Source organism: Phyllostomus discolor, chromosome 4 (assembly GCF_004126475.2).
Source record: "Phyllostomus discolor isolate MPI-MPIP mPhyDis1 chromosome 4, mPhyDis1.pri.v3, whole genome shotgun sequence".
Lineage (NCBI taxonomy): Eukaryota > Metazoa > Chordata > Mammalia > Chiroptera > Phyllostomidae > Phyllostomus > Phyllostomus discolor.
In genome coordinates, this window is record NC_040906.2 from 38,779,081 (window position 1) to 38,803,717 (window position 24,637).

General features: G+C 35.2%; 1 long non-coding RNA gene across 1 annotated transcript; it reads right to left on the reverse strand.

Moving 5' to 3' along the window:
• Positions 1-52: 52 nt before the first annotated feature.
• LOC118499867 lies at positions 53-23,549 on the reverse strand. Its single transcript, XR_004902413.1, has 3 exons — positions 23,356-23,549; positions 12,838-12,844; positions 53-64 (listed from the first exon to the last, which is right to left on the reverse strand). It is a non-coding gene; the product is annotated as an uncharacterized LOC118499867 (long non-coding RNA).
• Positions 23,550-24,637: the final 1,088 nt, after the last annotated feature.

A 24,637-nucleotide genomic window follows, 5' to 3' on the forward strand; every position in this document is an offset into this window, starting at 1 on the left:
ACAGAGACCCCACACTGGTTTGAAGGAAGTGTGGAGGGTAAGGGGTGAGCTTTGATCAACTTCTCTTCCTGTGGCAGAGGCACTTGCTCCAAGTCTTAGATGACAGACCCTCTGACTGGATGGCAGGAGAAGGGAGGTGTTTGTGAACACACAGAGGGGGTTGTGTAGGCCAGACCCTGAATGCACCGAGAGCATAGTAAGGCATCTTTGTGCTCAAGTTTGCCATCAGAGCAACAGAAACATACAACTTCAAGAAGTCACATGGGCTTTGACAAGTGTTGTTCAATATTAAGCCAAGATGACATCTTCTAGATCACCTAAAACCTAAGAGGAAACCCCATAAAATATGATTTGACTGCATTTACCAATAAAGTGAACAGTGGCATTGAGTAGATGTGATTTAGAGACATCAAGAGTCTAATGAATGTTATGCTTGCTACACACTCCTTATAAAAATATAAGAAGATTTTATAAGGCTCTGACTTATTTTGATTATTCACATTTATTAAATTGGTTCGTGTCTACATTGCTCAGTTTGAGGTTTTCTGTTTTCATTGTAAAATCAATTTCAATATCCAATATTGATGGCTCACCATAAATGGATGATCAGGTCCTACACTATTATTTTTCCCTATTCTCAGAGAATAATCTACTGACCTTGGTTTAAATGGATTTGGCCTTGGAAGACATCATGATACCCTAGGATTTTGGAATATTGATAGTACAACTAGCATACTACAGGCAAAATCACAGCTGTTGGAGCTGCTTCTGATGCCAGGGATTACTTATCTCCAAGTACCAGGGAACAAATAGAACAGATGGTTTAATGTATCTCCAACAAAAACTTTCAGAAGCACTGCTAAATTTTGCTTATGGTCATCAGAAATAAGATACCTAGGTTAAGGTTAAAAACACTTTTATTTCATCCTCAGCATTTAAACAGAAAGAAAACTGTTTTACATGCAAGCTTTTGAAAGGCTTGTGCCATGTTTATGTAATCCTAAAACAATTACCAGGTGCAATTGTCCTTGATGAGAATGTTATTATCAAACATTAACTTTTGACCAAAACAGTAAAAAATGAAATCATGCCAATTTTCAGTAGCTAAAAATGCTCAGACCCTGAATTTCTATGCTTCAGAACTTTTACAGCTGCTCTTTTTTTGGAGTTCCATGATGGTGATGGGCAGTGTATGTGGGTTCTGGCCATCTCTCAGGAGCATTTTCTCCCTATACTTATGGTACACCTCACTAACTTTATTGTGCCATACGATCTTCCAGTCTTTAAAACCTTGAATTCTTGAAAAGAATAATATGAACACAAGTTTCCTAAAGTGTTAAGAAAAAAAGAGGAGTGCTTCCAATCTGGGCCAGTGTTTGTTTACTCCTTTAGCAATTTTAAGAAATTTTTTGGATCCTTACTGTCTGTCACTGAAATAGAAACTTCAGTTTGGGTGTGTGTATCTGTGTGCTTTTCATGACTTTTATTGATGGCCATACAATATACAGGTGTTAATATTAGTCTATTAATTAATTTTTGGCAGTTTAAATTAGAAATATGATTATTATGATAGAAATAGAATGCTGAAAGGGGCTAAACAGAAATTTTGACAACATATCATGGATGTATGTCTGCACTTATTTTTTTCTATGATATCTTTATTGGATATCTATTGTTTCTAGCTGCCTCTGTCTGTCTGTCTATCTATCTGTCTACTCATTTACTTATCATTCCACCTTTTGAAAACAGCTCCTATTTTTCTTAGAAAATCTCTCCCTAGACATGCTAAGCTGATGTGTATTGATGGGGGTGGATATGTGACTATCAAACCATCCCATCACTTTGGCTGCAGATTGAATATGTCAGTCAAGCCTAGTCTTACAGTCAAGAGGGTTGGGTTGGCCAGAAGAATAAGTGTAAGTCTAGATTCCTGGCATCTATCTAGGTTCCATGAAGGAAGATATACCTGGAAATAGAGTCAGTAGAAAAAAAAACTGACCTGAAAAAAGAAGAAAATAAAAGCATATTTCAATGACATCATTTGAATATCCTAATTTGGCCAAGTCTGAAGACTTTTCCACACTGGACTTATTTGTTACTATGATCCAATATGTTAAGATTCAATTTATATAAGGTTTAAGATCCATGTGTCACAATATGAGTTTGTGTTATAGACTGTGTCATTAAATGGTTGTACAATGTTCACTAAATACTATGCCTCAGTCCAGCATCTATAAAATAGAAATATTAGCTACCTAGCATAAATCTAACTCTCATTTCCCCTTTGTAAGTTGTTCATTTTGAAAACCTCTATTTCAGTAAGTGATGATAACTTTAGAAAGTGAAACCTCTATTTCAATAAAGTAAGCCTTTTAGCTGTTGTAGAAAAAACTCAGAGTTAAAGTGCTTTAACTCATATTTGAGTCTTCTTTTTCTCTTCTTCACATGCAATTCACCAAAAAAGTCTGCCCATCTTTGTTTATTGATATATGTATATGTTTATGCATATGTATATGGTCCATGGATATGTGTGTGTGTGTGTATATATATATATATATATATATATATATATATATAACACAGTTACTTCTCAGTTCTTTTATTTCTAAAGGTCTGATCCAAGACATCTTTATTTTCACTTGTGTCACTGCAGTAGACCTAGAACTGGTCTTTTTGGCTCCTTCTTCTCTTTCGATTCTCCCCAGAGTAGTCACAGAAATTATTTTAAGATCTATCAGGTCAGACTAAAATACACATGGTCCTCTTCAAGAGCCTAGACCTTTGGCATTGCTTTCTAAAAGGAATTCTGGAAGAGTATTGGTATTTTACTATCACAGTGAGGGGGAATAGAGGTTTTCCACTTGCTTCTACTGAGCCAGATTTAAGGATCCTTGAAGTCCTGCATCATGTGGAGTATTCCTGAATAGCCCTGTTCCTTCTTCTGTTTTGAAAGGGAATAGCAATTTCATAAAAACTAAAAGCCTATTTGTATTTTTGAGGTTAGAAACTAGTTCTATTTGACATATAACAAAATTGTTTTCTAACTATTTTAATATACTAAATTTTTCAGGAATACCATTATCAAGCTGTTTGATAACTAATAATGTTCAAAACTTTAACATTTCACACCTTGGTAGTATTTCAGTTGCCAGTGCAATTCTATTTGTATCTGTAGCTATTATAAAGAGAGAGGTTCTGAATCTGAGAGGGATGAGGTGTGCTGCCTTACACGATTTCAATCTCTTCCAAGCTTCACCTCCTGTTATCACCTTAGCATAAATTTCTGCTTCCCTCTCCCTCATTCACTCTGTGTAGTTCCAGCTGAACAATCTTCCTTAAAAATGGCAGACACAGTCCTTTTGCCAAGCATGCTGTTCCCTTATTAGCCAATGTCTTACTCCCTCATCTCCTTCAGGTCTTTACTTACATATCACCTCCTCACTGATCACCCTTATAAAATCACACTGCCCATCCCATTTCAGAATTCCATATTCTTTGCCAGCATTAATTTTCTCTGCAGCACATTTAAACATCTGATCTGCCATGTATTTATTTGTCTTTTGACCAGTTTCATTACATAAAATGTAAACTTAATGAAGGTACAAAATTGTTGTCTATTTTGTTCACCTCTATATTTCAAGCACATGAAATTACACAATCTTCCCTCCAAATGTTAGACTTTAACAGATATGTATTGAGTGAATAAGTAAATTGGTGATTTGTATGGCATGGAAAACAATTAGAGCAGTACCTAGCACATAGTAAGGTCTAAAATGATAAATCATTGTTAACACCAAATTCTATTTGTTTAAGGTCAGATTGTATCAAGTATTGACACTGCTATTGACATAGTCCTAATCCATAAAAAAGCCCAAAAGACAATATACCTAATTAAAAATTAATAATCTTATGACAACAGAGGAACCATTAAGAAAACGAATTCAGAGTGCTAGAGAATTGTGGGCTTCATTAAGTGTGTAACTTAAATGTATACAAAAATCTGGGATACTACCTGTTATTAAAAATATTCTTAATAAGAATCAACATAGAACTCAGATGTTCTAATCAATAGATGAGTTGTATGATATTGTTTCACAATTGGTAGTATATGAATGGGCTATGAAACAACAGAAACAGTCATTCAGGAGTAAAAACATTTTATTTTTCTTATGATGAAGAGTTATTGCAGGGATCTATCTCTGTACCTACCCATTGTTTTATATTTTGAAAGAAAGCATAGTAAAAAAGAATGAAAGATGTTCAAGGAGAAAGCAATTTCAGTACATCAGATGACGCAGTTAGGAGTGTAGCAAAATAATTTCAGGTCAAAAACTGTAGCAAAATAATTAGCAGGTCAAAAACTTAGAAAAACTTCAAATGTGTTGGGGACTGCTCTGTGTGGTTTCAGACTGTAGCCTCATCACAGCAGCCTGTGAAAGGGGCTAGTAAGTCTCCCTGGAGAACCAGGTAATGCAGGTGATAGGCATGCCCTTACTCCAATACCTGGGGTTTCTGTGGGAGTCAGACCTGAAATGTACATTTTATCCTTTGAAGCTTGCTTTGCTTAGCAATAGCCCTGTTGATATAAATCAGATGTTTAAGTTCAAGGCATTAGGAGTAAAGTCCTTATCTCATGAAACATGTCTTAAAGACCATCTGGTGTCAGCATGACTAACAGACTCTGACCTATGACAAATCTCTGTGTTCCTTCACTTGTTATCTATAGATAATACCTGTTTTTGTATTACTACAACCTTTTGACATTGATTGATGAGCTATGCATGTATGCTGTATACCCCCTACATATAACACTAACAATAGAAGTTGTTTGGGAGAAGGGGTTGGGACATTCCACACTAGAGGGAATAACTACCCTATTTCCTGCCAGAACAACAAGACTGTGTCTGGGATGACTTATTTTTCATCCACAGTGCCTGGGAGAGCTCTGTGGGATGGAGTTCATTCCACACAAATAAATGTGAAATGTTGTGCAAGGAAGAAGGGAAGTGTTCCATAAAAAGTCAAAGCAATATATTAAAGACCTACAAAAAATACATTAGAATGGGTCATTCATTCTTAGATCAGGTATAGTATGATAAAAGAATGATCATAGAAAAAAAATTACAATTATGTAGCTTGCAAGAAAAAAGAAAAAGCAAGAATATTTATAAATGACAGAAATGATCATGATACATTTGAGGTATTGGATTTGAGGAAAAAGTGTCTTGTATGTCCATCATATGTCAATAAAGTTGTTTAAAAAAGAACTATACATAGCCTTGGCTGGTGTAGCTCAGTGGATTGAGCATGGGCTGCAAACCAAAGGGTTGCTGGTTCAACTCCCAGTCAGGGCACATGCCTGGGTTGCAGGCCAGGTCCCCAGTGGGGTCCAAATGAGAAGCAACCACACATTGATGTTTCTCCCCCCCTCTTTCTCCCTCCCTTCCCCTCTCTCTAAAACTAAATAAATGAAATCTTTAAAAAAAAAGAAATATACATAAGCTCCAACTGCGTGCATCAAATTAAATATTCCATAAATTTACTGTATTGTAGATTTGAATATTGGAACTATACCAAATATTGGATAAATTAATCCATAACACACATGCTTGCTTAGCAAAATTTAATGAGTAACTTAATTATTAGGAATGCAATTTGCAAAGAAACTTAAAACTTAGAAAAACATTTAGGAAGTTCTAAATAAATAAAAAATATTTATTAGTTGGGAAAAAATATATCAAAGATAAAAATCTTCTTAAATTCATGCATAGATCCAATGCAATTATTATCAAAATTTTACAGGATTTTTCATGGATACTTAGAAGTAGTTCCTTAAACGTACAAGATGAGCCAACATTCTGGAAAAGGAAGAACTGATGAGAAGATGGTTCCTCTCAGACAAATAAACACTTTTAAGTTGGGAAAAATATATGGTTGTCCATATCAGCCTTGTTTTAATACAAAGAAAAATAATTGATATCCAGTTTCCAGGTCCCACTTCCTTAGTAGTCACATCGATGAGTGCCTCTGTTTGAGGATGTTTGGCAACTTTAGTACTCCCGCAAATTCCTGATAATCAAGTATCAGTTTAACTATTACAGATAAAAGGGCTTCTGGAGTGTCATATTAACTTTTGTTGTTGTTGTGTGTGTGTGTATGTGTGTGTGTGTGTGTGTGTTCATAATTTGAATTACATAATTGTGCTTCTCTTGACATCCTCCCCTCATGGGATGAAACTATCTATTTTTTGTTATGTCCCCATGCATATTTTTATCATTTGGCATCTATAATACTTTGTCACTAAGTATTTGGAATTATTTAGAGGCATTGTGAGTATGTTTAGCTCTTGCTATGTTTTCAAATAGCAAACTGTATTGCATCAAGGTCTATCTTGGTGGGTTAAATGTGGAACTGAGTTAATTATGTTATGGAATGTCACATGAATGACAGCCCAGATTTTCAGGGACTGATGTGTTGAATAAGAGTAAAAGGTGAAGATAGAAACTATAGTGTAATTTTCAGGGACCTGTGATGGAGATTAGGGTATTTTTTCACTTTGATCATCACTGTGAGGAATTTGATACCTTCAACAACTGAACCAGGTAGCTCAGGAGTAGGGACAAGGTCAAATGTGACAAATACACCAAGGCAGTTCTTAGTGCAGTAGATTTTATAAAATGCTCATTTTGATAGGCATTCCCCATTGTAGGAGACCGTTCTGTCTGGTGTGGGTCCAGCTCCCACTTGGAGATACACAGGACCCAGGTCCATGAATAGGTTCTCCCATGGGGAATCAGGCCTGCAACGTGCCTAGGCTGCTTTGAGTCTTGCTTTTTGCTAAAAAAACTTCCTCACCCTGAATTGAGGACATTTACTGCAAAGCAGCTTCCTAAAATCCATGCTAAACCTTCCAAGGATAAGTGTAAATGGTTCAACTACTTTTGCAATTTCATTTGCAAATATCCCTCTTCTGTGATGTGATTAGCCACATTGGCTCCTTTGTTTTCTGTAAAATGTAACCACCTAAAGTAAACCTGTGAATACTAAATGAGGACCATCACGCAATGTGCTGAGAAACCCAATAAAGGCCTGTCATGGCAGAGGCTGCGGCTTTTGCTCCCCTTGAGAGAAAAGCCATGCTGTCCCTTTTCCTCCACTGGACTCTGTAATCTGTGTGAATGTCTCATTTCATCCATAATGACTCGGACACTGCAGGCTGGTGTCTGCATCACCCCATAATTAATGATAAATAGAGTGACTCCTGGGAAAAGAAACATAATAGATAGCAAATGCAAGAAACTGCATGATTTCTTGATGTCCATTAAAAAGAGTACAAAATTTTAAACATTGGAGCCCATAACTTGTAAATATTTAAACAGCATGCTAAAGTGCCTTGTTGGAGATTTACTCTTCTAACTTGAGTACACTTAAGGACAATGGAAACAAAGATTGTTTCTCGTCTCCCAGTGGCCACAGGAAAACAACTTTGAAATTCAGAAATGGCATCATAAAATGACATTGAAAAAGGGATGGCAATAGAAACATGACAATATTTAGAAATATGGCTAAGATGGGGAAAAATAAAAACTATCTGATAGTAATGTGAAAAATTGTCTACTAAAGAAACATTTAAGTCCAATGATGTCAACTTCTAGATATCCTCTAGCAATGGAGGGTAACTTATCCAAACATGGTAGACATTTTTATATTTTGGGGAGGAGAGGCAGGATAACCACCTAAAATTCTCAGTTGCATCAGGATCTTGCGTGTGCATAGTTCTGTTTTCATGAACATATGAGCAACAGTTTATTTAATCCATTTGATAATAACTTATGTCCAAGTATTATTGTATTATCCTCTCAATATTATAAAATCATATTATAGCTAAATATGTATGCTAATTTATCTGTGAATATTCCAAGTAATTACAGATTTTAAATTACTTAGAGGAATTTTCATTTCTTGCATTTTTAATTTTATTTATTTATTCTGAAGTTCACCTCAGTTCTAGAAAATGGGCTTTCTTTAGGAATTAATTTAGTATTTATTATAGTGAATGAATAACAATAATTGTTTAAGCCAGGTGCTGTAGAAAGATACTGGAAATTAATCCAACAAAGAGGTCTACCAAGATCTATATACTCCTTAGGGTTCAATTTCAGACAGTTTCGATTTCATCCCAGCTTTCTGTCCACTAGTGTCTAAAATTTGTGCCAAGTTCTCAAAGGCAAGCTCTTAACTGTGATCATTTTAATATGAAGTAAGAAGCAAGATCATTTTAATTCCTCCTTTAAGACAATAAACAATCTTCATATTATTTTAACAAAGTTCTCATTATGGAATATTTTGGACTTTTCTATTTTGGTTTCTTTCAACTTATAACTATTATTACTTTTTATAGTTTACATGATAGAAAACATTGAAAACTAATGATGGCACTGATCTATTATGTACTAATTACTACTTGTCAAGAATGGGACATTTGTCAAATTATTTTAAATACTGGGTCACACTATTGTTTTTTCAACATTTTATTGCCATTTATGTGACTTCACACTAATTAGTATTTTTTTTTTAAAAAATTGAGATGCATGCATTAGCTCTGAGGCTGTCTCTCATAAAGTTATTGCAATGTGAACATTGTTTCTAAGCAACTGAAAACTTTGTGTATCCTTGGTGATAAAATTACCTGCTCTTTTTTATAAAGACATTAATAAGTATTTGGAATTTTAACAGGAACTATGTCAGGTTTTAATTATTTAGACCTTTTAAATTAACTTTATGTGGTTTCCCTAATTATTTTCCATTGACTTATTAAAATATTTCTTGAGATTCCAGTATGTATTAACACATTTCAACACAATTAGCTACAATAGTTTCTGTTATGACTTGTTTCTTCTGTCTTTTGACAAAGATTCTCTCCTTTAACAAAATATGAGTCAGGCTCCTCTGAGTCTTCTTTCTGACTAGTCCCTGACCTTTGGTTCTGTTCTTGTTCCATTTGCTCCAGTTTTAGCAAGAATCCTGCTGGACCCATTTACTGAAAATCCTTCACCCTTGATAGTTTATCTCCCTGGCCTGCCTTCATCAGGAACCTTGTTAGGCCTGATGTTGTCTCTTGATGAACCCCCCTAGCCTTGATGTTTCCTCTTAGTGATTTTTCACCCACTGACCCCCACCCTGCTTCTTCCTTAGAAATCTCTTATACTTGTATTTGTAGTGCAGCCCAATCCCTCTCGTCTACTACAAAACTCATTGTAGTTCTCTTAAATGAAGTCTGCCTTAATGACTTTAACAAATGTCATGTACAATTTTTAACATTTTCCAAGGGACTCTTTTGGAATTATAATTTGAGTATTTGTTTAATGCACAATACCAACAATTATTATCTAGATTTATTTCCTACCTCAATTTTCATCTACTTCACTTCATCAACCTCATATGAATCCAAACACAAACTTCATTACTTCAAAGTGCTGTTTAAGAAGGGCACTAAAATCATGTGGTGCCCCACCAATTCACAGTCTCAGCTGTGCTGTGTCCACGTCTCTCTCTACTAGCAATCTTTCCAGTTGACTTACTGAGATCATACTTCTATTCTATTAGGAATTATTCTAAGCTTCTACCTTTTCTTCAGGCTGAAAATTCTATAAGCTCTCCTCTCTTATCTCACATAAACATTATTTTGTTCTTGAGTCACAGAACTAACAAGGGTCATCAAGGGAAAATTCCTTCAGTATCTGCATACCCTGGAATAAATATTAATTGGCATCTGCTATTCCTCCTCTGTAACTGTGGATTTCCACCCATTTGATGACAATACTTTCTCCAGTGTTCTCAATATCACCCCTCCTAACACATCTCATATTTCAAGACCTTTAACTTTTTCATTCTGGCTTTACTGACTAAACCCAGAAACTTTAGACTAATGATTCTCTTCTGGGAGTATTACATGAGGCAAATGTTAAAATTATACATACTTTTTCTGTAACTGAATAAAAATCTTTTTACTATTTATTGTGTTTTCCTTAGCAATATAATACTTTCTTAGGTGTGGTGTTTCAGTTAAGCTTCATTTAAAAAGTAACTTACAAGTGACTCTGCTTATGACCAACACATTTCGGTCTAGGGTCATAGCTTCAAAATTATCTACTGAGTTAGAACTTGTATTTTAATAGCTCCCCCCTGGGATTCATATGTACTTTAAGCTCAAGAACTACTGATCCAGGACATTGGTTCTCAATGCTGGCTATACATTTGAATGTCTTAAAAATTTCTTTAAAATTAGTACCAATTCCTAGAATATTTTTGAACCTACTTAGATCAGAATCTTGGAAAATGGTAAGACCCACATTTCTTGCTCTCCTTTTTCTCTCTTTCTCCCTCTTTTCATTATTTCTTTCCTCCCTCTCTCTCACTCCCTCCCTTCTTTCCTTCCTCCCATCCTTTCTTCATTCCTTCCTTCCTTTTCTTATTTCTTTCCTTCTTATCTCTTCCTCCTTTCATCCTGTACCCATTCATTCTTATTCTCCCTTCCAAAGCTTCTCAGGTGGAATTCTAATATGCCTCCAGAGTAGAAAACAATCAGACTATTAATGATGGAACTATACAGTGTTTCTATTCTGCTATTTATTACCTATGCCACCTACACAAATTAGTTAATTTTTTCTGTTTTTTTTACTGTATCATCTGTTAAACTATAATGATAATATCTACCTCAAATAGTTGTTCTATAAGCACAGTGCTTAAGACAGTGTCTCATAGAAATGACTTCCACAAAGTGGTAGCTATAATTGTGATTGGTGAAAGTGGAGTTCTTATGATATTGTGAGGAAAATAATTTCCTGAGACCTACACAAGAAGATGGAGTTCTGTGGCAAATTTTATTGATGATACATAAAATTAAGGAGTTTCCCACCTGACTTCCCAACGTCTCACTTCCATTTATCTCACCATAGAAAAGGTACAACCTTGTCTTCAGTAGAGCCAACTAAAAGCCACTAGCCAGAGACCCTGTATCATGTTAGAGGTCAGTCCAGTCCGGCATCCAGCTTGCCTAGCATGTGTTTCCAGCTGTAGTCCATTGTTGGTACTTCGGTATCCAAGCTTCTTTCTGGGTCCTGTGTGTGGGGTCCATTTGACCATGGGCTACATGGCTGCTAAGGCCACATGACTATAGAGAGAGGACATGCATTGCATGTCCAGAGAGAGACACAGAGATAGAGAGAGATCTTTGTTGCACTGGATTATATTAACTTGGACTTGTAAAAGACCAGCAGCTTTTTCAAAAGAACCAATTTCTCAGGCTTCTGTGAACTTTGGATGGCGTATACCCTCTAGTTAGACTGACAAGCCTGTATGGCCCAGCACCCTCTGTGCCCCCAAACAATCCAGTACCAGAGGGAGGTAGGGAAGAGTGTTAATCCCCTTGGCAGAGCACAATGCTGTGGTCCCCTGAGGTGTGAAAAGCTGTAGCTTCCTGGTAAAGCAAACAGGCTCACACTCCCGAGTTTATTAAGCTCAATGTCTAGTACCTTTTGTTCCTCTTTCTTCTATTAATAATTAAATACTTAAAGTAATACAATTATTGAAATTATATCATGTTTATTTATTACATAAATTTGGTTTATTAAATAAAAAGACTTCTGGTTTTTCTTAAACTTCAAGACTTTCCATCAATTTAATCTGATTCTAAGACTTTAAGACTTGACAAAACAGTGGTACTTATTCTTATAGACTTAAAGATCCATCTCACAGCCTACTATATTGCTGCAGTATGTGATTTTTTTTTAGGTCAAAGAGCATAATAACATGTTCTCTGGTAATCTCAGGAAAAGGCCATCTCTTGCCATTTAAAGGCTTGTCAACAACTCCTGCTCACTTTTATGAGCCTTATTTGTCTCTCTATTTCCATTTTGGTGAAATAATTAGAGCTGTGTATTTCATATCTTTGGCAGATACAGGGACAAAGTAGATTTTATGATTATTTTTGAGGAAGAAACCGATTTTAACATCCTGAAAAGGGAAAAAGAGCTTTCCTGCAATAGGAATAATACAAGCACATTATAAAACCACCATGTAAAATTAGTTAATCTCAGTAAATCTCTGTAAGCTGGATCCATTATTAATTTGTTCCAGATAATAAATTATTCTAAGAAATAGTTTGAAGGATTATTGAGAATATAAGTAACCTAGTCTTCGAAAGTCATACTGACTGACCAACATGTATCATTTTGGTTTTGCCTCTTATCTTGGAATAAAGGTGGAAAAAGAAAAAAACATGAAAATAAACTTATGTAGCTTAAAGATTGAGGAGGATGAGCAACAAATGACAAGCAAATGCAGAGGAATTAAGGATGCAAGAATGCTGATGGAGCATGTTGGGAGATGAAATGGACCTAGAGGCCTGCATCCCAAATTCCGTTATAAAGGACCTGCCATAGGGGTGGGAACTCACATCCCCACAGTAAAACCCCAGCAGCTCTGAACTCAGAAGCAGTGAGTAAGATGGGAGTGGCAAGTGAGTTCTAAACAGGAGAATAACTGAGGGGTGGGGGGGCTGTGTAAAGCTCTCCTTTATTAGTCAGTGTTCCCTTCCATTCCTAACCACAGAGTGTCAGCAATTAACACTTGAGATGGGGGAAGGTTAGACAGAAACAAGTCTTTCCTCAAAAACAGAAGTTAAACCATATAGGATCTTAGTTAGAAGGCCAGTTTCCATACCTTGGGCTGCTTTGTTCCTTACTGCAAAGATGTAACAATGAAAATGCCTCTTCAGAGAGAGAGAAGTTGTGAAACAAAACTTAATACAACAGAAGAAGCCTATAAGAGTTATACAGTTCTTCTTTTTGAAATTTTTACCAGACCATCAAAAATCACTAGATGTATTTACAGATCCATAGTATAAAAGGCAATGGCAACCCAATAAAAAATAATCAAGCTCATAGAAGCAGAGGATGGAATAGTTTTGGAAGGAGGGAAAATGAAGAGATGTGTATCAAAGGGAACAGAGTTTTAACTATGCAAGAGGAATGTGTTCCAGAAGGCAAATGATTAGCATGGTGATCATAGTTAAGGTAGTATAGTACACTTGAAACTTGCTAAAAGAACAGATCTTAAGTTAAATCTTCTCAACAGACACATACACCACATTGGTAACTACACAGAGGTGATGGATGTGTTATATAGCTTGATTTTTATGGTCTTTCACTATATATAAACATCAAGTGTTATAACTTAAATTTGTACAATTTTTATATGTCAAAGATATCTCAGTAAAAATAGTTCAACTGAATAAAGAAAAGATAAAAAAAATGGACTCCCAATCTAACTGGTTATTGAGAAAACAGATAATTTTTTTTAAAAAGGACAATGATTATCCTTCAAGAAAGGTGGGGATGTTGTTTATACACAGTGTGAAACTATAGTAACTAGAAAAAGGACTAAAAAAAAATAACAGCGAGTTTATATTTAAAAATAAGAGTATTGATATTGAAAATAAAAATCAAAGGGATAGAAAGTAAGTTAAGTGGACATCTCAGAATTCAAATAGATGAACAAAGAAAGGTTACATATGAGTTTATTTATTAATGGCAGAAAATTACATATCCAGGAATCACAGAAAAAAGAGAACTGAGGTAATAGAGGTTAGAAAATTATCAAGAGATAATATAATTTCCCACTTACAGAGAAATGACTTTTCACATGAAAAAGCCCAGCTGAACATCCAGCTCAATGAATGAAAAGTCATCTATCTCCAAATGAGTACATTATCCTGAAATGTAGAATACTAAGGACAAAGAGACAAACTTAAAAACTTCCAGAGGGGAGAAAAGGAAAATATGACTTTCAAAAGAACAAGAACTAAAATATTCTTAGGCATCTTCTCATTGAGACTAGGTGTTAGAAGATAATTTCTATTTCTGAGGAAAGTTGGATTAAAACTTAGAATTTTTACCCAATCAATAAGTATGAAAGCAAAATAAAAATGATTTCAAGCATGAATATTTTAAATGAAGGAGCTACTGAGCTCCAGGAAACAGTAGCTCAAAGAGGGCAGGAAAGGGAAAACTGGTTTGAGTCACTGGGAGTGACCCATTCAGATCAGAGCAGCAGGCCACTGGGAAAAAGTAGAAAAATCGGTAAAATAGATAATGTAGGAAAAATGGCTAAAACCTAAGGGGCATGGTAAAGGCCACGGAACATCAGAAAAGAAATAAACCAGAAACTTAAAGAGGATCAAAGAAAGCTCTTTTCATCAGAGAGTCATAGTTCAAATATGAAGCATAGTGAGATGTGGTATGGTTTTAAGCAATTGACTGAGTGAAAGAGAAAAGATTACTGAACCTTAATGTTGGAAATACTCAGTTTTAGGTACCATCATGTTGTGTGTTACATTAGCTTCATGGGGAAGAAAATGTGTTCCTAAAACAGTCATATTTATATAATAGTGTATTATAAATGTCAACTATTGGTTTTTAACTTACAAATTATTGTTAAAGCATAGATATAATTGGACAGAATGTAGAATAGGAAACAGAGGGTGGGGTAGAGAAGAAGAGATGATGCTATTCTTCTACTACAATATGTGACATCGAGCAAACAACAGAAGTCTGAAAAGAGAATACAACATTCAAAAATAATAAATACACATCTAAAATATAAAATAACTGTATAGTGGGACTAGGTGGTAGGAGAGGTCCCATGTATGGGAGCTAAGTCTTCGCACAAGGACAAGTCATGTATCTACAAATCAACAAAGTAGAACAATATTAGTATATTATTTAAAGTTTTAGATAGAACTACAAAAATAATGACAAATGTTAAAAGAAAATGTGTTTACAAAGTGGGAATAAGATTGATGACAAATGAGGTTTCTTGTTCTATATCCTAAGACCCTGTGTACTGTTTGATTGGTTGCTCTATGCATGAATTTATTCTGATAATGAAACATTTTTTAAATATTAATGTGAGTATTTTAATAAGAATTTCTTTGTTGTATAAATGACTTCTTGCTAAACCCTTTATTTTTGGCAGTCATTCTTTCCCTAGTTTGTTCCTATATCTTCTTACCTTTCTAACCATATTCATCCATTTAACATTCTGCCCCATATTGCTACTCATTTGCACTCTTGTTTTCCTTATTGTATGTATTTATTACAGGCTAAAAGTGGCACTTTAATCCATCAGTCAGTACCCTATAAAATGAATAATCATTAAACTAAGCAGTTTCTTATGAAGTTTATTATGTTCTAAAACTATAAAAAATTAGAACGGCAACCCTACCATGCATTATTTGAATTTTAGTTTCAACTCAAATGAGCAAAATTTTAATATAAAATAACTGCATCTTTAATAAGACTTTAGATTTATTTTAGGTACCTTTTTAAATCATCTGTGGCAAGAAATTATAAATAGTATTTAATAATCTGATTTACTCTGTATTTTGAAAATCAATAGAAGAAAAATGATAATTAGACCTGTCATCTTAGCACTAGTGCCATTAATTAAAATTCTTTGCCTTATAATACATCTTCATATTGATCTTTTATGTTAATGTTATATATTAATCATCAATGTGGAAAGGTTTTCCTAGAAAAACGTTATTTAGTGAAGTCTATAAATTGAATCGTGAAAATGAAAAGTGGGAGAACATTAAGTTTAGTTATAAGTGTTTGGCATTTGACCTATCAGCTGCACTTATCTACCTCCTTTTAGGTTAATGTTTCTGCCAACAAGAAGATATGGAGGACACTCTTGGCTGCCCAAGCTGCAATAGACCTCCTCTTCTTTGCCTTCTTAACAGAATTTTGTTTTTATTTTATTTTTTCTTTCCACATATCCACCTTCACACCCACTCTGTAGAGTCATCCTGATTAATAAATAATCCAAGACCTTGTATTTTCCTGGTGACCAGGATATTATGTCCCAAATTAAGGAAATTGCAGGAAGGACTGAAAGTTCACTGCTGTAGACAAAATTTTCTCTCCTGCTGAAATGGACAGCAGAGCATGGAGGCTCCACTGTCACTGGTGGCACCTGCAACAGTAGTAAACTACTCTGAGCATGAAGCTGAGTGCACTGATGGAAGGATAGAAAGGACTGATTGACAGGGAGACACATAGCAAGGCTGGGATAAGAGTAAAGCCTGTGAGGATGCTGGTGCACAAAATTTAAGGAGATATTCCATACTTGTGTGACCCTCATACAGGCCCTGACCCAAGACCCCAAATAACAATGCTCACAAATCTACACTTTTATTGCAGGAAAAGATACAATACAGCAACAGCATTAAAGTAAGGATCTGTATCACAGCCAAAGCTTCTTCACAGCAAGAGGTCAAAAGAGGCTAGATTCAAACTCAAATTCTCTTCCCTCTGTAAAGGCCATACTGAAATACTTTCTCTCTTGGATTGGAACCATCTGACATGTGCATGGAACCTCTCAGAAGCACAGTGCCCAAATAATCTCCAGCCTGGGTTACTTATACTCTCTTGATCACCAAAACATGTCTTTGCTACATAAGCAGCCCAGAGGAAGAACCTTCCAGGAATCTCTGGGCACATTGTCAGTTTCAAGCCAAGTGTGCAACATCAATCTCACTGCTATCTATAAAGAATACTGACAAGCTGGTACAAACCACCTGAAAGTCCCCAGACTCATGATTACAAAGCTACGTACTCTCTTAGTCAATGTGTTTCATGCCTTGACCAGAGTTTGGTGCTGTGCAGGTACAATTCTTACTTCAGTAAAACAACTCTGGTCAACACCAGGCTATGTCCCACTGGGTATAGGCAGACAGACACCTGATTCTGGGATGACATCACTAAGATGCTAACAAACTATTTCTGGAGGAGCTTCTCTTTCTGATTTTCTTATTAAATGAGACAATAGATTTCTTTACTGTTTAAACTGGTTGATTTGAAATTTCTATTTCTGTAGCTGAAAGAATCCCAACTTATAAAAAAGATAAAACACTCTTTGGTTTACCATTATTTGGGGGGGAAATGGAGAAGAAAGGCAAAATATTAACCAAGAGAAAGGCTATATTTGAGAAATCACTGACTCAAGTTCTATCAAAGACTTCTTGTCACTCTTTTACCCAGGAGAAAAACCTTTCTTTTAGAGGCAGAGGGATGTGCTCCAGAAACAATCCTACCATATATAAAATGTGTTAGTATAGTAAAGTATTTAGCTTCATGAGTGGGTCTCGAGGAAGGATAAACTTTAATTCTGATGATCTTAAATCTTTTATTTCTACTTATTTTACTTTTTCATACATCTATTATTATACTATTCTACTTGGTTTACATTTACTAATTTTATAATTGCCTAGTCAAATTTAGATTTTCCTATGCAAACTGATAACTAAACAATAGTTTAAATAGTACTCTGCATTCAACAGAGTCTACACATAGGCATCCATGTCTTTAAGTAACAGTTTGGTTGAAGATATACATACATACTTATGACCTCCTCTGAAATCAAACTGTCCTTTGATTTTAGCTTTTAGTCAATCAAACCAGTTTAAAAATTAAATTTTTTGCCTATTTCGCTATAACTGAAATTTTTACACATTACATATGTGAACTATTTTAAATGTTATAGTAAATAAGAAGAAACCAAGAAATAGCTTAAAAAGTGAAACCAACTCCTCAAATTCTAAAAAGAAACATTTCATCAGAAGGCAATTTGGTCAGCTATGACCGAATTTAGAACTGAGCTGCTGATGGACAGAACCTGTGTGTACTTGGAAAGCAGAGAGGTTTGTAACGATTCCATTGCCAGGGAATTTTAATTTCTCTTGTGACAGTGTTTTTGGCTAAGAAGAGGTTCTGTCAAATTCCATTTAATGGCTCCAGAGTAGAAGATGGTATATGGAGATGCAAAAAATGTTGGCACTAAAATGTATGATATACAGGTTATACTGCCTCATGAATTTTGCACTTCATAACTTGCCTGAAAATTTTGGTCCCCCCAAAAATCATGAATTAAGTTTTACTTGGAGTTGTTTATTATCAATCTGATCTGATGCCACTGTTATAAAAGAACCAAATGTTTCTCTTCAAACACCGAGTGCTAATAAAACAAACATATTTGAAAAAATAGTGATAGAATGTTAATGTATACCAGTAATACATAGGAAAATATATTATTAAAGTGTTCAAATTATAGCAACAATTGAGGTAAAATTTCAAGATAGGTAAATATCCTACATATTCTCTACTTCTTATTCAAGTATTAAAACTAGAATTTGATTATCTTTAACGGTGCTGTTTATGTATGATCTATGAAACTCTTAAAACTTCTCTACTTCGTTCTAAAAACTTTGAAACATAATAAGGTGTGGGTTCATTTTAAGTAGGGAAATAAAAAACTGAAGATTCTCAAATCAGGCTGAAAACTAAAATGGATGAAGATTTACTTGGAAAGCATAATGGCATCATAAAATGTACCAAATTACACCTCAAAGACCTGGCTTTTAGCCTAGCTTTTCCAGTGGCCAGGTGACCTTTGGTAAATTATATTACTTCCCTTGAATTCATGTTTCTCATATTTTCCAAAGATGAATTGGACCACATGTCTAAATGGTCCAATTCAAGAAACCAAATCTCTTTCAGCTTTCTTTTTATCTTAGCTTTTATTATCTGTAAATAGCCAAGGTAATAGATTTTGCCAGGGCTTCTACCATCAAATGATCCTCATGAATGTAATCACTTTATAAGTACCAATTTCTCAGTTCTCCTTTTAGATGCATATCAAATGCTATAGAATTATCCTGATCTTGGGAGCCTAATGCCTTTACCCATGCTCCAGCTGCCACAGCAGAGGCTGCCCCTACTACTCTTGCTAATGCTGCTTCAACACTGATACTGTGATTTCTGCAAATATTTGAGTCTATTCTGATGTCCTCGTCTCATTAGATTAATTTTAAATTTTAATTTTAATTAATTTCTGTGGTAGGAGATGCATGGTGGTAGTGCACTTTTTGCCAAACCCCATGCACTGTGGTGAAAGAAAAATTCCCCATAGAGCTCTTGGAAAAGGGGTCAAATATGAGGTGTCCAAAACCCGATTAACATTTCCTCAAGAACAGACCCCATTATGTTGAAAGAGAAGGCCCTGTGATGTTAATATAGACGCATAGATTTTTGCTGTGTATTTTGTGAAGATTAAATATGAAAGTAGATTTGAATTTCACACTTATTTTCTAAATGCATCCCCTAGCATTACAAACGTCTAACATGTGACTCCGCCACAGTGCAGCAGCTCCCGAGGCAATGAGGAAGACAGGCACAGAAAAGGAAACCACAAAATTCTGTAAGAGCACAGAAGTGATGACTGCTGCTTTGGCAAGTCTGGGAAGTTGTCCCAGAGAAAGCGACACTGGAGTTGGGATTTTGATGAAATTGAGCAGTTCAACAGAAAGACTAGCATTGGGTAGAACATTTAACAGGCGGTGGGAATAGCATGAGCGGAGACTGGGAAATTTGACATTGCTTGGTGAGCTTCAGAAAAAGGAAATCCAGAGTGTGCAGAAGCTCCAAAAGGTACAATGGTCAGAAAGAGTGCTTGGGAGTTAAAACGGGACTGGGCTGTAGTTTGGCTTTTTATGCTACACTGAGGGATCTGCACTTCATCTTTTAAGGCATGAATGTCACTGAAGCATTTTTAAATGAAAGAAATCATAATTTGATTTTAATTTCCTTAAGAGTATACAAGTGTATACCAATGAAATTCTTCATAATGCTCAGACCATTCTTTAACCCTTACACAAAATAAATGAAAGTGAAGTTGTGGATACCTTGTTGACATAAATGATATCAATATTAAGAGGCATACAATTTAATCAGCAGGATTTGGTTCATTTAGTTATATGGTTGATTGTTATATTCACAGTGGTTACACTTTATAAACTTGCTGGGAACGTGGAATTAGTGAACACAGACATGCTGCTCCTAGGGGAAATGCAGAGTTAGGCCTCCTGCAAGCCGTTGGTTCCAATATTTTTGTCAACCAGTCAGTTCATTACTTTGCTTTATATGTGTTTCTGTCTGAAGACACCTTATTTGATATATATTGTTGATTCAGTAACATTGAACTCATGGCCTACAGCATTATAACTCATATCTGAACAAGGCTTATCTAACCCACATATCTTGCCTGTAAGTCACAGCAAAGCCTGTCAAGTTTAGGAACACTAGACAGCACTATGCTTGAGGGGCATTTTCAGTAGTGAAATCATCAACGAAAAGCACAAAAATGTAGAAAACACAGCACTTGTTTACTGTTTGGGAGTTTAAAAAAAATCCACAGAGATTTGTCTTGCTTGACCTCAGCTGTGAAGGTGCGTATTGCTGCTGCGCACATACCTGTATTGGAAATACTGCAAAACTGTGGTGTATTGCTGCTGCGCACATACCTGTATTGGAAATACTGCAAAACTGTGGTAATTATTGATTTTTGTATCATAATACCTTTTAGCAAGTAGACAACTCTCAAATACAGAATCTTCAAATAATGGGGATATACTGTATATTTACAATGGCTAATATTAAGTAGACTCAATTTAAGAAAAGTATCTTTAAACTCAATAGTCAGGCTATTAAAGGACAGTAATAGAGCACTTGCTAGGCAAAAATTACTAAGTCTGCTTTCTTCCAAAATAATGTAGAAAATATTGTGTTTGTATGGTATTCATTCAGAGGGAAAGGTATTTCTGATATGAATAATCTTTTGAAAGAAATGAAAGATGAGCTTTCACTTTCAAATGCTATATAATAGAATTTTGGTCTAGAAAATAAAATTATTCTCAAAATTTTGTTACATGTGATATTTAAATAGACATAAGGGAATTATCACAGCATTATCATATTTCTGAACTTGACAAAAAAGAAGAAACAATTAGCTAAAGTTTTGACTAAATGATTACTATATGCCACAATAAATTGATTAAACCAATTCTCAGAAGAAGGTTCGATTAAAATTAAGCAATGGGTTTTGTTAATTATATTCTAGCCCTTTTTTGTGCTTGCAGTACCCAGATTTGAGAACTAAGATAATAGGTAATATTCAGGGATATAGGCTAGGCAGAGGCTTTCATAGTTTGGGGGGACAAAAATCCCATTTATCCATGAAATAAGGTTTGGGTTCAAAGTTGGGAGTCAGCAGATAAATGAGCATCACCAGAGTTCACGATGGCTAGTTAAGCACTGCAGTTTTTTGTCTTTGCTGGTGCCTGTGAGTGCCTGTCTGTCTGCACTGAGCTAGATCAGCAGCAGTGGTTACCAAAAAGGAACCGTAGCCTGTCACAGGCCATGATGGAAAGCAAGCCTATTTTCCCTTTCTCTTGTTTCTCCTCCAGCATCAGGAGACAAGGCTAAATGAACAGGAAATAAGACAGCAGACCCAGCTGTCCTCGTCTCTACCCAATGCACACTAGTCACCAGACTAGCTTTCTCTGAGTAGGAGACACTTAAGATTAGTTGCACCTTAAAATGAACAGAATTAATATTTAACTGAAAAAAGACTTTCCCCAGAAAATGACTGTAAAGTTTTAGAATTGGACAGAATTTTTAAAGGAACCAGATATCTGGTTAAACAGAGCACATTTGGTAGCAATCACTATAAAAACAAAATGTTCATATTACTCTTAAAATGAGATGAAATTCCTAACTAAAGTGGTCAGAGAAATAATAAAATGTAAAAATTCTCTTTTGTCTTGTCTTCTCTTTTTCTTCTCTAGTGGTTGCAGAGGTGTGATACTCACTTGATATACTTCTGCACTGAGATGAAGGGAATGAAAAAGCAAATTTTCTCAGAGCTCCTACACTCAAAACGTTTAGGGAGAAAAGAGGCTCTTTATGTTCCTATGCAATGCAGCAGATATATGAAAAGAGCATTTCTGGGGCAGTGTGCCTCTTCCTAGGGACTTAAAGCAAGTTGGCTTATAACTGAATGCACTATGGATAGGAATCCTGTAGGAAGCTCATTTCCCATCTGATCACAACTAGCACAATGCAATTTATAAGATGTTATTTTGAATACTAATGTCCTAGATCTAAATTATACCTCTATGTATTACTTTGTCTTTCTATAATTAGAACAAGGTCATTTTGGAAAATCACCAACAATACTATGCAATTACCTAAGAGCTATAAATTCTTTTTTCGTTCACGTTAGACTTAAATTCCTTCTCTGACATAATTTTAGATTGTCTCTTCTATTTCTAGCAAGATTTCTTCAGCCTGTGCCTGAACTGACCTTCTCTGAATCAAATACCAGATTAACTTCAAAGTAAGTTGAATTGCTGACACGATTACTATGTCACAGCATTGAACATTTACTTGGAATTGGAAACAGGATGCAATGCAGTCTGCTTTCAGTAATTTAACTCTGTGTAGAGTCGAAATTGAAGCAAACAGCCTGTGCAGTTTAAATCTCTCTCATTGGAAATAAGGGACTGTTTATCATAACTACATCAACTAATAAGAAATAGACAAGAACATCATGGAAATTGTAATGATAATTTTTTAATTTCACAGCTTTTAATTATTTGGAGTCACTAACATTGAGTGAGCAGAAAATATATGTTGCTTTTATTAGGGTAGTTCAATCACAAGTGACACTATGACTAACTTGAAGAAATGAGTCACCCATACTGCAAAAGAACCGATTTCCATTTGCTAATGTGTTGTCAGGAGAGTCCACTGCCCAGCCTGAGTGCTGTCATACTTAGAGCCAGTTGTCAGGATGAATTAGCACAACCATTTTTCTTTCCTGGTATGAACTGTTTATAGCTCACCAGAAGGAAGAACAGCATTTAGCTGTATTGTCTTTTAATGGAAAGAGTAAAGGTCACGGAACCAGAAGTTTTGAATATGTAGGACTTTTCCCTTTTTTATACTGAAACATAAAAATGATGTGTATTATAAAAATAATATAGGTGTTATGATAAAAATAATAAACATACCCATGTAAGAGTAATATATGTATAAACATGAGCACATGTATACAAAGCCTATCCAGAAGGTATCCAGCCACATAATACAACAAATAGAGACATTTATTGAAGAAGATACAAGATACAAGAAATATACATAGGACAATGACACTTTAGTCCCCTTCAAAGTAAGCACCCATAATTCATCTCTGGTGATGACCTTTTTGAGGAAATCTGGTTCATTGGTGGCAGTTTGACTCAAGTCATTAGCAACTGCTGCACAATGTTTCTTCTGCTCTGGTAGCAGGGTCTGCAGAACGAATTTTGCCAGGACAGATTTCATGCCAAGATCCTGCATCAAAATCTCAGACAAAGTAGTTTTTGGAATCCTCAGATTAGTTTGTAGTTTTCACACTGTCAGTTGCTCATCTTTGTTGGTTGCAGCCTGTACAGTTTCAACATTCGCAGATGTTCTGTTTGTTGCAGACCTTCCAGAATGTGGATCACTTTCAACAGATTCTCGACCATCTTTGAAGCATTTGTGCCACACTTTTATTTGCTCTGCACTCATTTCATCATCCCTGAAAGCCCTCTAAATCATCCGAATAGTTTCAAGGGAGGAATGTTCCAGCTTAATGCAAAATGTGATGTAGATTTGTTGCTCTACTCACTCAGTCAGTTTCAATGTGATGGCCACACAGTACACATACTCATCAGCATCTGCTGCCCTGACTGACTAGTACAGTGAAGTTGTCATTGTTCATACATGCACATTCCAGTCCATTCTCCTTGGCTGGCAGGTTACATCAATGTCACACAAACTGTTTTTATTCTGTTAATAATGGCTGGACTTTTTCAGGACAGACCTCATAAGTTCCTCTTTTCTGGTAATTTCCAGGTTGGCCCAACACTGTTCCTAGAAATAATTAATGTTATCAACATATTGCATTATATTCCTGTCATTTTTTGTGTCCATTTTCATTTTAACATTTGTATAGTCCTTCATTCTATTAATGTTGTATAGCAATTTACTTACCCCATCCCTCACAATCATTTAAGTTATTTTTAGTTTCCACCATCCTTGCTCCTACCCCTATTAGAAAATGCTACAAAGAATATGTTACTGATGTAGAATAATTGTTGGTTATGCAATTCCCTTGTTATGTGACTTTGGGTAAGTTATTTAGTCTTTCAAAGTCTCAATTTTCTTACTTGCAGGTATATAGAAGACAATACTAATCAATATTGGGGTAAGAACTAAAAGAGATGATATAACTACAATAACTCAGCTTGATATGAGTGTTAATATTACTATGTAAAAGTGCACACATACAAATAAAACCTTCAGCCCTATATTCACATTTTTGACTTTCTAAAAATAATGGAAACATACATTTTATGAAGAACAAAAAATAATAGCATCAACTTCACAGAAGAGGAGAATGATGAACACAAGTTACAACATGCATTGATAACTTTTTTACCATTTTGCAAATGGATTTTTGATATGAATATTAAAGTATCTGAGCAGGGAGAGATAGATGGCTATCCTCACGTATTTCTGACAGAATGCAATAGTCATGTTGTTATTTCGAAATGTATGAAGAGACAAGTTTGAAAAAAAAAGACAAAAACAGTTTCCAAAATTAAGCTTCATAGTGGGACACCACAGAAAAATATACTCTGCAGTGTCAG